The sequence below is a fragment of the Lactuca virosa genome, chromosome 6 (assembly GCF_052849685.1).
Source record: "Lactuca virosa cultivar CGN04683 chromosome 6, Lactuca_virosa_CGN04683_v6, whole genome shotgun sequence".
NCBI lineage: Eukaryota > Viridiplantae > Streptophyta > Magnoliopsida > Asterales > Asteraceae > Lactuca > Lactuca virosa.
Window position 1 is genome coordinate 232,469,096 of NC_136431.1, and position 11,523 is coordinate 232,480,618.

An 11,523-nucleotide genomic window follows, 5' to 3' on the forward strand; every position below is an offset into this window, starting at 1 on the left:
CTGCTCGCTGGGCCTTCGGCCTGACTAGATTTTCCCGGCCCGGGCCTGCAATCTACCCGGTCCGCCCAGGGTGTCTTGGCCTACTACACACAGCAGGACCGGCCTCAACCCTTTCCCTAAACCAACAAACATATGCACGTACATATAAGCAAGTAAACATGCAGATTTAACAGATCACTAACATGACAACCATCCTATAACCAAGATACCGATCTAACCGATCTCTAGCATAGCACCATCCTAAACCAGGATGAAATCTAACATAGCGACCATCCTAAACCAGGATGAAATCTAGCATAGCAATAACATAGCAACCATCCTAAACCAGGATGTAAATCATAAAGGGTCGGCCTTGGTGCCGTAGACCCCGTCGATATAGTGAGGAGAACTCACTTTGCAAATGTCGACTCGAAAGATAAGCTCGCCCTCTCGAATCACAGCCGAAAACCCCACCACCTATAATCGCCATACCACCATGTTCATAAGTTCCCAAAATGCCCCCAAAGTCCAAAAGTCAACCCATGGTCAAAGTCAAAGTCAACCGCCAAGGTCAACGGTCCATGTTGACCTGAACTCGTCGAGTGCAACTAGACACTCGTCGAGTTCCTTGCATAATTAACCCTCTCACCGAGTCACTCTACTGGCTCCCCGAGTTTACGACAATATTCATCGGACTCGCCGAGTTGTTCATCCAACCCGTCGAGTTCATGACCATCTTCATATGACTCGCCGAGTCTACCCTGCGACTCGCCGATTCCCTTCAATCCTCCATCCTTACAGGTGCTTTCTAAGCCATGCAAAGGCTCCATATTGCAGATCTAAGCTCCTAGGGCATGATTATCACGTAAAGTTGCAAACTTTACGTGCATGCAAGATGATAATGCCCCAAAACAAGCTAAAGGAGTGGCTTAAGGTAGAGGAAAGGTCATAGCTGGACAAAGACTGATACTTTATGACAAAGAGGGACTCAAGGAGTCCAGATCTGAGGTTGCAAACCTCAGATCTTAACCCAAAACGGAGAACCACCTCAAAACCCCAAAAAGGGCTCTAAACCCATAAATGAAGAGATCTAACTAAAGGAGAGTCAAGGTAGCAACTTGTTACCTTCAAAACAGTGCCAAAACAGAGAAGAATCCGGATCTACAACAGCCCCTTGCTTCAAACTTCTTGGACTCCAAGCCCCCTTTACTCCAAAGATCTTCTTTCAAGATAAGAAGCACACAAAAATAGAGGGAAAGCACAATTAGGGTTTCTGAATTCGAGGGAGGCAGTAAGAGAGGCTAGGGGGAATAAGTGATCCTTAAATAGGGTGCAAAACCCCGGAAATTAGGGTTTCATCCTCCAGCTCCTACTCGTCGAGTCCCTTCCTAGACTCGGCGAGTAGGTCACTAAAACCACGCGGACCAACCCGCTGCTACTCGACGAGTATGGCAACTAACTCGTCGAGTAGACCTTGAAACCAAGAAAATTCTTATATAAAATCGATACCTTAGAATCGGGGCGTTACAATTCTCCCCCACTTGAACTAGACTTCGTCCTTGAAGTCTGCTGCGGTGAACAACTCCGGATAGTGCTCCCGCATCTCTGCCTCTGGCTCCCACGTCCACTCAGACCCCCTCCGATGTTCCCACTGTACCTTCACCAAAGGTATCTCCTTGTTCCGTAGAATCTTCACCTTCCTTTCTAATATGGCCACGAGCCTCTCAACATAGTTCAGGCGCTCTTCGACCTGAATGTCATCCAGTGATACCACCACCTCCTGGTCCATAACGCACTTTCGCAATTGCGAAATGTGGAAAGTGCTGTGAATCCGACTAAGCTCCTCCGGAAGCTCTAACCTGTACGCCACCTTTCCAATCCTGGAAATGATCCTGAACGGCCCAATATATCGGGGACCCAATTTTCCCCTCTTCCTGAAGCGGATCACACCCTTCCAGGGCGAGACCTTCAGGAGTACCATATCACCGACCTGAAACTCTAACTCAGATCGGCGCCGGTCGGTGTAACTCTTCTGCCAACTCTGAGCGGTCTACAGCCGCTGCCTAATCTGCTGAATCTTCTTGGTAGTCTGCAAGACTACCTCCGTCCGACCCATCACCCTATGTCCGACCTCACTCCAACAAACTGGGGTGCGACATCTCCGCCCGTACAACAACTCGAACGGCGGGGCGCCAATGCTAGAATGGTAGCTGTTGTTGTAGGAAAACTCCGCAAGCGGTAGGTGGGAATCCCAGCTCCCACCGAAATCAATGACACATGCCCTCAACATGTGCTCGAGGGTCTGAATAGTCCGCTCGCTCTGACCGTCTGTCTGGGGGTGAAATGATGTCCTGAAGTGCAACCGCGTGCCCAGCTCCTCGTAGAACTTCTGCCAGAAGCGGGACGTAAACTGAACATCTCGGTCGGAGACAATGGAGACCGAAACCCCATGGCGATCCACGATCTCGCGGACGTACACGTCGGCCAATTTCTCGGCCGATGAGCTCTCCTGTATGGCCAAGAAATGTGCACTCTTGGTCAATCGATCCACGATGACCCATATAGCATCAAGCCCCTTCGCCGTTCTCGACAACTTGGTAATAAAATCCATCGTGATCTGTTCCCATTTCCACATGGGGATCTCCAGGGGATGCAGCTTGCCATGTGGCCTCTGATGCTCGACCTTGACCATCCTACAGGTCAAGCACCTCTCGACATACCAAGCGGCCTCTCGCTTCATGCACGGCCACCAGTAGCTCAAACTCAAATCCCGATACATCTTGGTGGCCCCGGGTGAATAGAGAAATGAGACTTATGAGCCTCCTCCATGACCGTCTGTCTGACCCCACAAGTCATCGGAACCCATACCCAACCGCATCGGGTCAACAACCCCCGACTATCCTGCATAAATCGGGCGCTCTCTCCCCTGATCCTCTCTAGTTTCCAATTATCTGGTCGCATACCCGCCACCTAAGTGTCTCTGATCAAACTCACAAGCGAGGAATCCACTGCTATCCTCATACATATCGCTGGGGTGGAAGACCCAGCTGACTTGCGGCTCAAGGCATCCGCAACCACATTCGCTTTACCAGGGTGGTAAAGGATCTCGCAATCGGAGTCCTTGACTACATCCAGCCACCTGCGCTGTCTCATGTTCAGGTTCGGCTGATCCATGATATGTCTCAAGCTCTTGTGATCCGTGTAAATGGTACAACGGACCCCATATAGGTAATAACTCCATATCTTGAGAGCGAACACCACCGCTCCCAGCTCTAAATCATGCGTAGGGTATCCTGTCTCATGCGACTTCAGCTGCAGCGATGCGTAGGCTATCACTCGTCCTCTCTGCATGAGGACCGCCCCTAAACCTGTGATGGATGCATCACAGAATACCACAAAATCCTCGACTCCCTCCGGGAGTTTCAAAACTAGAGCCTCACACAAACGCTGACGGAGGGTCTCAAACGCCCTCTGCTGCTCAGGGCCCCACCGGAAATCCATCCCATTCCTCTTCAGACGAGTGAAAGGTACTGCAATCTTGGAGAAATCTTGTATGAATCTCTGGTAGTACCCTGCCAATCCCAGAAAACTCCTGATATCTGAGGGAGACTTCGGAACCTCCCACTGCATAACCGCCTCGATTTTGGCCGGGTCGACCAAAATCTCATCTTGGTTAACGAGGTGCCCCAGGAACTGGACCTCTCGTAACCAAAACTCGCATTTCGAGAACTTGGCATAAAGCCGTTATCGCCTCAGAACGCCCAATAACTCCCACAGATGCTCCTCATGCTGCTCTCGGGTCTTGGAATACACCAAGATATCGTCGATAAACACTATGACCGAGCGATCGAGCATCGGTCTGCAGACCCGATTCATCAGGTCCATGAATACTGCTGGTGCGTTGGTGAGCCCAAACGGCATCACCACGAACTCTTAGTGCCCATAACAAGTTCGGAACGCGGTCTTATCCACGTCCTCCTCTCTGACCCTGACCTGATGATACCCAGACCTCACCTCTATCTTGGAAAACCAAGAGGTGCCCTATAATTGATCGAATAGATCATCTATCCTCGGGAGTGGATAACTGTTTTTCACCGTTAACTTGTTCAACTCCCAGTAATCAATGCACATCTGGTGCGAACCATCCTTCTTCCTGACGAAGATTATCGGTGCTCCCCATGGGGAACTGCTAGGTCGAATGAACTGCTTACCCAGCAGTTCCTGCATATCTGGTGGTGCCAACCGGTACGGCGCCTTGGCGATAGGGACCGCGCCTGGCACTAGGTCAATCCTGAACTCGACCTGCCTCTCTGGAGGTACTCCGGGTAACTCCTCCGAGAACACGTCAGCAAACTCCCTGACCACCGGAACCTCTGAAACTGAAACCTGTTCTCTAGTACGCGTATCTACCACGTACGCTAGATAACCCGCACATCCGTGCTGAATGTACTGCCGAGCCCTGGCAGCTGAACAGAATCTTGAACCCAACCTGGTGCCCTCGCCATAAACAATTAGTTCTCCCCCACTTGGGGTTCGAACTACAACTTGCTGACCCTCGCAATCTATCATGGCACCAAAACGGCTAAGCCAATCCATTCCTACGATCACGCACACCTCCCCCATGGGAATCGATACCAAATATATCGGAAAGGACACTCCGAAGATCTCCAACTCACACCCTCGATAGACCGAAGAATCAGAAACTCTGTGCTCGTTAGCGATATAGACTCACAACGGACACTCTATATCGCCCACTGGCACACCAAACTCCCTACTAAAAGTCTGAGATACGAAAGACCGACTCTCCCCCGAGTCAAATAGAACCAAAACAAGCAAGGAGTTCACTAAAAACGTACATAATCACAGGTACAACGGATAAGCATAAAACAAAAATAATAAATGAGATAGAGGATAGAAACATACCAGCAACCACATCTGGTGCTGCCCTGGCCTCCTCCGCTGTAAGCTGGAAAGCACGCCCCTGGGCCCTCGGGGGCACTGCTCGACCTTGACTCCCATCAGTAATCCTCAATGTAGTCGGCGCTGGAGCCTGTGCCGGCCTGGCTGCGAGCTGTAGACAGTTGATCTTCACGTGACCAACCTGATGACAGTGATAGCAGATCATATCCTGAACCGGGGCCGTCTGACGACAATCCCTCGCAAATGCCCCTCCTGGCCGCATCTGCGGCATCCGCTACCAGACCTACAAATCCCCATGTGCCCCTTTTCGCACTTGCCACAAGTGCGGCCCTGATGTCCCTGTGTCCTGGAATCAACGGTCTTAGACCGCTGTCACACCCCAAAACCGGAACGGCGGAAACGTTCTCGGGTGGAGGACGTCATGTTTAGTATCACGACCATTGTATAATAGCAATCATAGTAACACAACCATGACAGTGAGTACATATAGGAAAAATGTTTACATCTACTTAAAACTTGTTTGGATTACATCAAAAATGTATGAAAAATAATAAGACATGATTCTTGTTGCTCCAGCTTCTCAAAAATCCAGGAGGTACCTGTCTACTACTTTCCTGAGAATACAAGCAGTTTTGAAAGAGTATCAGCATAAAGCTGGTGAGTTCATAAGCGATATTTTGAAATGAAAGCTTGTTGATGACTTTGTAAAAATGTTCGCATGTTTCCAAGAAAATCCAATATTTTCTTTAGTGAAAGTGGTGTTATCAGTTCTGTGCAAAACTATGAATATTCGTTACTGAAAACTATTGTGGCAGGTGAAAACACTAGTTTGTATGACTAGCTAAAGCTAATCATAATATGTATGTATTCTGTATGGAAATCATTGTATATCGGTTCTGTTTGAAAACCCTGGCTATCACCAGTATGCGTAGTATGTTTTATTACTTAAAATAAAACCATGTAATGAAATCCCTGGAATCCTCCAGTTGTAGTGTGTTGTAGTTCTATTAGTAAAAATAAAACAATTGAAGCATGAACACCCGTAAACCAAAGTAATTTATGCATATTGTGAGTCGTATAACCATGCTTGATATGACCTAGTGACCTTTTCAACGTTCTTCAGGCGTTGGTTAAATGACATTTGTCACCCCAGGCATGTCTGCCTAACTGTAGCTAGCAGTTCAGGTGTGGGATTGTCAATCCCGAATAGATCTATTCACAAATCTCACGCTCTCCCTTCAGGAGACTCTGGTTATACTATGATAGGATTTAGCCCTGTACACCTAAGGGTACAGTTTTGAAGTACTGCCTCACAATGTTATACAATCTAGTTTACATGTAGTTCTGTAGTGTTATACTGTAGTGAAATCTGTATGTATACTGTATGTAGTGACAATTATACTTAAATAATTATGAAATGCCATGCTCACGTAGTGATGTATACCATAAACTAAATATGCCATAGTTTATATGCTTAGTAGTGAAAAATCTCTGGACTTGTAAGAGTTACGTTTAGAAAATCCCAAACTATACCTATTATAGTTTGTGTGTATGAATATGTATGCACTTGTAAGAATTACCAAACTATACCTATTATAATTTGTATGTATAGTGTAGTTGATGTGAATATTGAATCTAAAAAACTATGCAATTTTGGTTGTAAGTTGAAAGTGTCCCTTATGCTCAACATGGTACAAAAGGGATAAGATATGAGAATTGCATGAGTTTTATACTTGTTAAAAACCCTTTGTATTAGTTCACAAAAGCATTTTTGTGTGGCTTGTATTCCCCTGAAAACGTTTTAAAAACCAGTAAAAGTGTAGGGGTATGAACTCACCTTGAGTGAGTGGTTAGCACGAAAGACCGGTATGGGATGCTGAGGGTCAAGTGAAGCTTTGAATACAATTGGATCCTAATTATCATGTAATAACACCTATATGATTTAAATTAGGGTAATTCACGACTAGACATGATAGAAAACCACTCTACAGACTTGTAAACACTTGGACAAAGTGCTAAAATCACATATGATTGAGTGAGGGAGGTGTACGGCCACCCTAGGGGTGTGTACGGCCATGGGTGTGCGGCCCATGAGGTGTGCGGCCGTACACTCATGATGTAATGTGTCTATGAGGTGTTTCCAAGGTTTATACTAGCATCCATAAAGTGCTCAAGGTTCATGCTTAGTTGTAGTGAAAGTTTGAGGTCAATAAGTATCATGAAAGTGGGTTTGCGGTCCCATTGAGGTGTGCGCGACCGTACATAGGGGTGTGCGGCCGTACACTCCTCATGTTTGAGTCCAAGATGTCTACTTTAAGGTGCAACAAGGCTTGGGTCATGTCCAACTAGAAGATGGGGGGGCCAAACTCTCACTTTGGAGAGTCTTTTAGGAGTGTACGGCCCACCTTATGAGGGTGTACGGCCGTACTCTCTTCAAAACATGGAGAACATGACGAATCTTGTAGAATCAAGGCGTAGATAGGGTGGTCTTTCAAGGATAACAAGCTAGATGATGGATTACTCACGTACTTGAAGCTTTGGAGGGTTCACGGTTGAAGAACTTGAGAGAAAGATGTAGGTGTTGTTGGATTAATGTCTAAGTCCATAACTATAATTGGTAAGACTTGACCCGACCCGGCATGGTCCATTTGGCTTGCATGGCATCGGGACAATTGGATAGACAAGATGAGGAAAAAGGATACTAGTGATTTATATTAATATATTATAAGTTCTAATATATTAATATATAATCATATTATTTAATTAGTATTGATCAAGAATTAATTTATAATTAATTAAGTGATCAAAAGGAACTAATTAAATACGGACTCTAAGATATATGTGTGTGATGGGCCAAGTTCATTTAGGTTGGGCTAAGCTTTCATGGATAGTCCATGGAGTGTTTAACCCATGGATCATATGAAATGAAAGGTCATGGGTATTAGGGTTTAACCCTAATCTCCACACTATATAAAGATGTCCTTGGTTGGTGAAATGGGAACTAGTGTATGTACACAAAAGGGCAAGGCCTATTTCACTAGAGAGAACCAAAGTATCCTTATTCTCAAGGTTATTCCAAGTGTTCATGGTGTTGTGTGAACCATTTGAGGTGTCACACTTGGGGCACTAGGCACTCAAGCTTCATGAAGACAAGTTACATCAAAAAAAGGTATGTATTCTATCTATTTTATTACCCCAAGTATATGATATTTGTATGCTAGTATAGGGTAATATCTTGGAAACTTCATATTTGCATGTATTATAGAGAAAACATAGATCCAAGGTATTTAGGGTTGTATGTGCACCATAGGATGTTGTAGTATACTAAAACCCAACAGTGGTATCAGAGACATGGGTTGTTTTCTATTATATTTGATGCAAATGTATTTTTTTTCAAAGTTGAAAAAAAAAGGAAAAAAAAACATGAAGTTTGTCAAATTTTAAGATAATTACTTGATTTTATGAAAAACTAATTATTTGTAAAATTTGAGTCACTTTACTACAAGAGTTGAATTAGGTCAATTTATTAAAAGATAGAATGATGTGATTATTTTATTTGTTTTAAAAGTTTGATCTAAATGTTTTTATGGAGTTACAAATTTTGTCATAAAATTTTGGAGCTCAAAAGTTTTTTTTAAAAGTTATGATCTTAAGAGTATTGAAACCTCCATAAGTTATGGATATGAAAAGGTTTTTAAAAAAAATTGATTCAAAGTTTTTATGGAGTTACAAAATTTGGTGTTAATGTTTTAAAGAATTCCATAACTTATTCTTAAGTTATGGAACATGAAAAGTTTCATCATAAAACAAGCATTTAACTCCATAAGTTATGGATTACCAAAAGTTCTATGTTTCCTTGATTTATGAGTTAGTTTAGATTAATGGAAAAAAAAATTGTGTTTTAGTTGTTTTGAATCCTAATTAATCTAAAAGTTGTTCATAAAATGTGTTTTTTTGTAACTTGTCCTCAAGTTATATGAAAAGTCACATTTATGAATCTTAAAAACTCATAAATATGCCTTAGGTTACAAAAAAAATGAAGAGTCTTTTCTTATAAATAGTTTTTATGGCTCCATAACTTGTCCTCAAGTTATGGATGTCCAAGAGTCAATATGTGAATTTCTCCCATTGTTGATGTCTGGTTTAGACAACAATGATCTTCCCAGACCAAGCTTCCTAATGAATATGACTTCCCGAGTTTGTATCATGGAAGTCATATTTCTCTTCCTCCACCTCCTCCAATTATTCTCCCTAACCCACAAGTTCAAGGTCACTCAAGCCCTAATGGAAAGGAAGGTCTATGTGTGATCACATCTTAGAGATGAAGTCACATATTGACAAGCCGGGAGAGTTGGGTGTCAAAGTCTTGAGAAAGTTGGATGTTCAATCACTTTCTAAGTCACATAGTGAGTTCCTTTGGGACTACTATGAAACAGACTATGACATGAACCTTAATGATCATATATATTTGCTTGGTGCTGCTGAATCAGCAATGATTTGGAACGATAGTAAAGCAAATTTGATTAGAAGATCAACTTCCAAAAAAATTTATGGACAGTGACAATGGTGACACTGGAAATCCAGAAAAAGCATTCTCTTCCCAATGGAAAGGGATTGGCCATAGTCAACCCGGTTGACCAAATGGTAAAGAGAAAGGCGAAGTCTGAGATAGTCCCATTACCAAAGGGTCCATATGTTTATTTTGCCAAAGGAAGAGGCGTTGATTGCAAAGCTGCCAAATTTACCTAAGGATGTTAAAGTCAATAAGTTTGACTCTACATCAGGTAGAGCCCATTATCTAACTCTGTTAAGTTCTATTCTGAGATCCTCATTACATGATGTGACTGGGTCACATGTTGATGTTTTAAGAATCAAAGAATAGAGAGAAATCTTAAAGGAAGTATATGTTGATTCTGATCGCGAAGGTGGATTTCGATCGCATCAGAATTTTGAGCAATTGCTTAAGAAGTTATGATATATTGCTAAGGAATAGATAACAACAATTTTCCATGTGGATTGTAAGGATAAGTTTTTCCACAAAGTTTTAAAATAAAAGAAAATTGTTTAATTTTATTTATTTGAAGTATCCTTACAATGGCATTTGTGGAAAATTGTTGCTTATATGATTCCACTGACAGCAATATTGGAAAATGGATTTGATTCTTTCATTTGTGGTAGTGTCTAAATTTACCAAATCAGGAAAGTTCCTCATCGCCCAAGTTTCAATTGGACCGAAACTTGGAATCATGCAAGTTGAATAGTATGATGAATGAGAACTTTCAAGCATTGGAAAATCAAGACTAATTACTTGTTCATATGGATGTGTGAGTCAAGTGAAGGACTAAAGGGATCGAGTACACATTCTTGTGCACTGATCATGTCCACCACAAAGCTCGTTAAGACTATTTGATTTACTAAAGTTTAGTAAATATGGTTATACTTACAAGTTTAAGTATAATTCTGAAACATTGGAAAAGTCTCAATGTATGGCAGAACGAATGGGAAGAATCAAATTAGGCAGAAAGATAAAAGTTTCTCAAATCTGAAAAGATGGGAGAGTACTTTAGTATCATGTTTGTGATCATCTTAATGATTTAGAAATCATATCACAATTAGTCCTCTAAAGGTCATCTTAGTGCATTCTTATGACTAAGAAGAGGAGTCATGAATTGTTGAAATGGTTAGATCAGGAAGATGAGTCATACTTCGTTCCAAAACAATTCTTAGAGTCATACTCCAAGATTGTAACTTGAGTGACATACCTTAAAGAAGGTTTATTAACACTAGTGCAATGTAAGAGTAAAAGGTTTTCTACTCTTGTACATTTAAATTTGGTAAGTTGTGATGTTTTGGATAAAACAGAGACCAACTTAGGCCAATTGTGTTAAGTGTTTGTCTTGATTAGAATCCACACTATCTCTTGAATATTTGGCAAGAAAGTCTTATAGGTCAAGGAGACAGTGGGAGTCTAAAAGATCCTGAAAGGGTTTCAAGAAGTAATCAAGAATAAAACATGTATTTCATCACTAGCACACAACTAGAGGTTTATAACCTATCGTGTTGACATTTATGTGCCCATTCCAGTTAAGTTGGCTATATATATATTTGAGTTCTACATGTTCTCAATTGTTTGTATAACTACTTGGAAGCAATGGCAGGACCTTGTGCTGCCAGGAGGCAAGAGGTTAAGATTGCACAAGTTCAATCCATATGAGTTAGGATTTGTCACTAACCTAGTCTTGTGATTATGGTTTGACAAATTCACATGGATAAGAACACACACACCATAAAATCTAAGTGTCATAAGGTTTCTCTCCGATTCATGGAAATGATGGTGAGGAAATTCTTTCACTAAGTAGATTTTAAGTAGATAGCAATTGTGATATTTTCAGTTTCAAAGTCGTTAGTGGAGCGTGCGTGGTTAACCGGCACACTAACATGGACTTATGAGAAATGGCAAAGGTCTAAACAATTGAGACTATGATTACGGCATCCCTTTTCATAGTTCTGAAATTGTTTAGACACACATGTGATCTATCTAAGATAAGGTGTATGATTTTGATAAAGTTTTATCAAAGCATCTCGTATCAGAAATCTGAACTTTGGTAAGAAAGTTAATAAAGT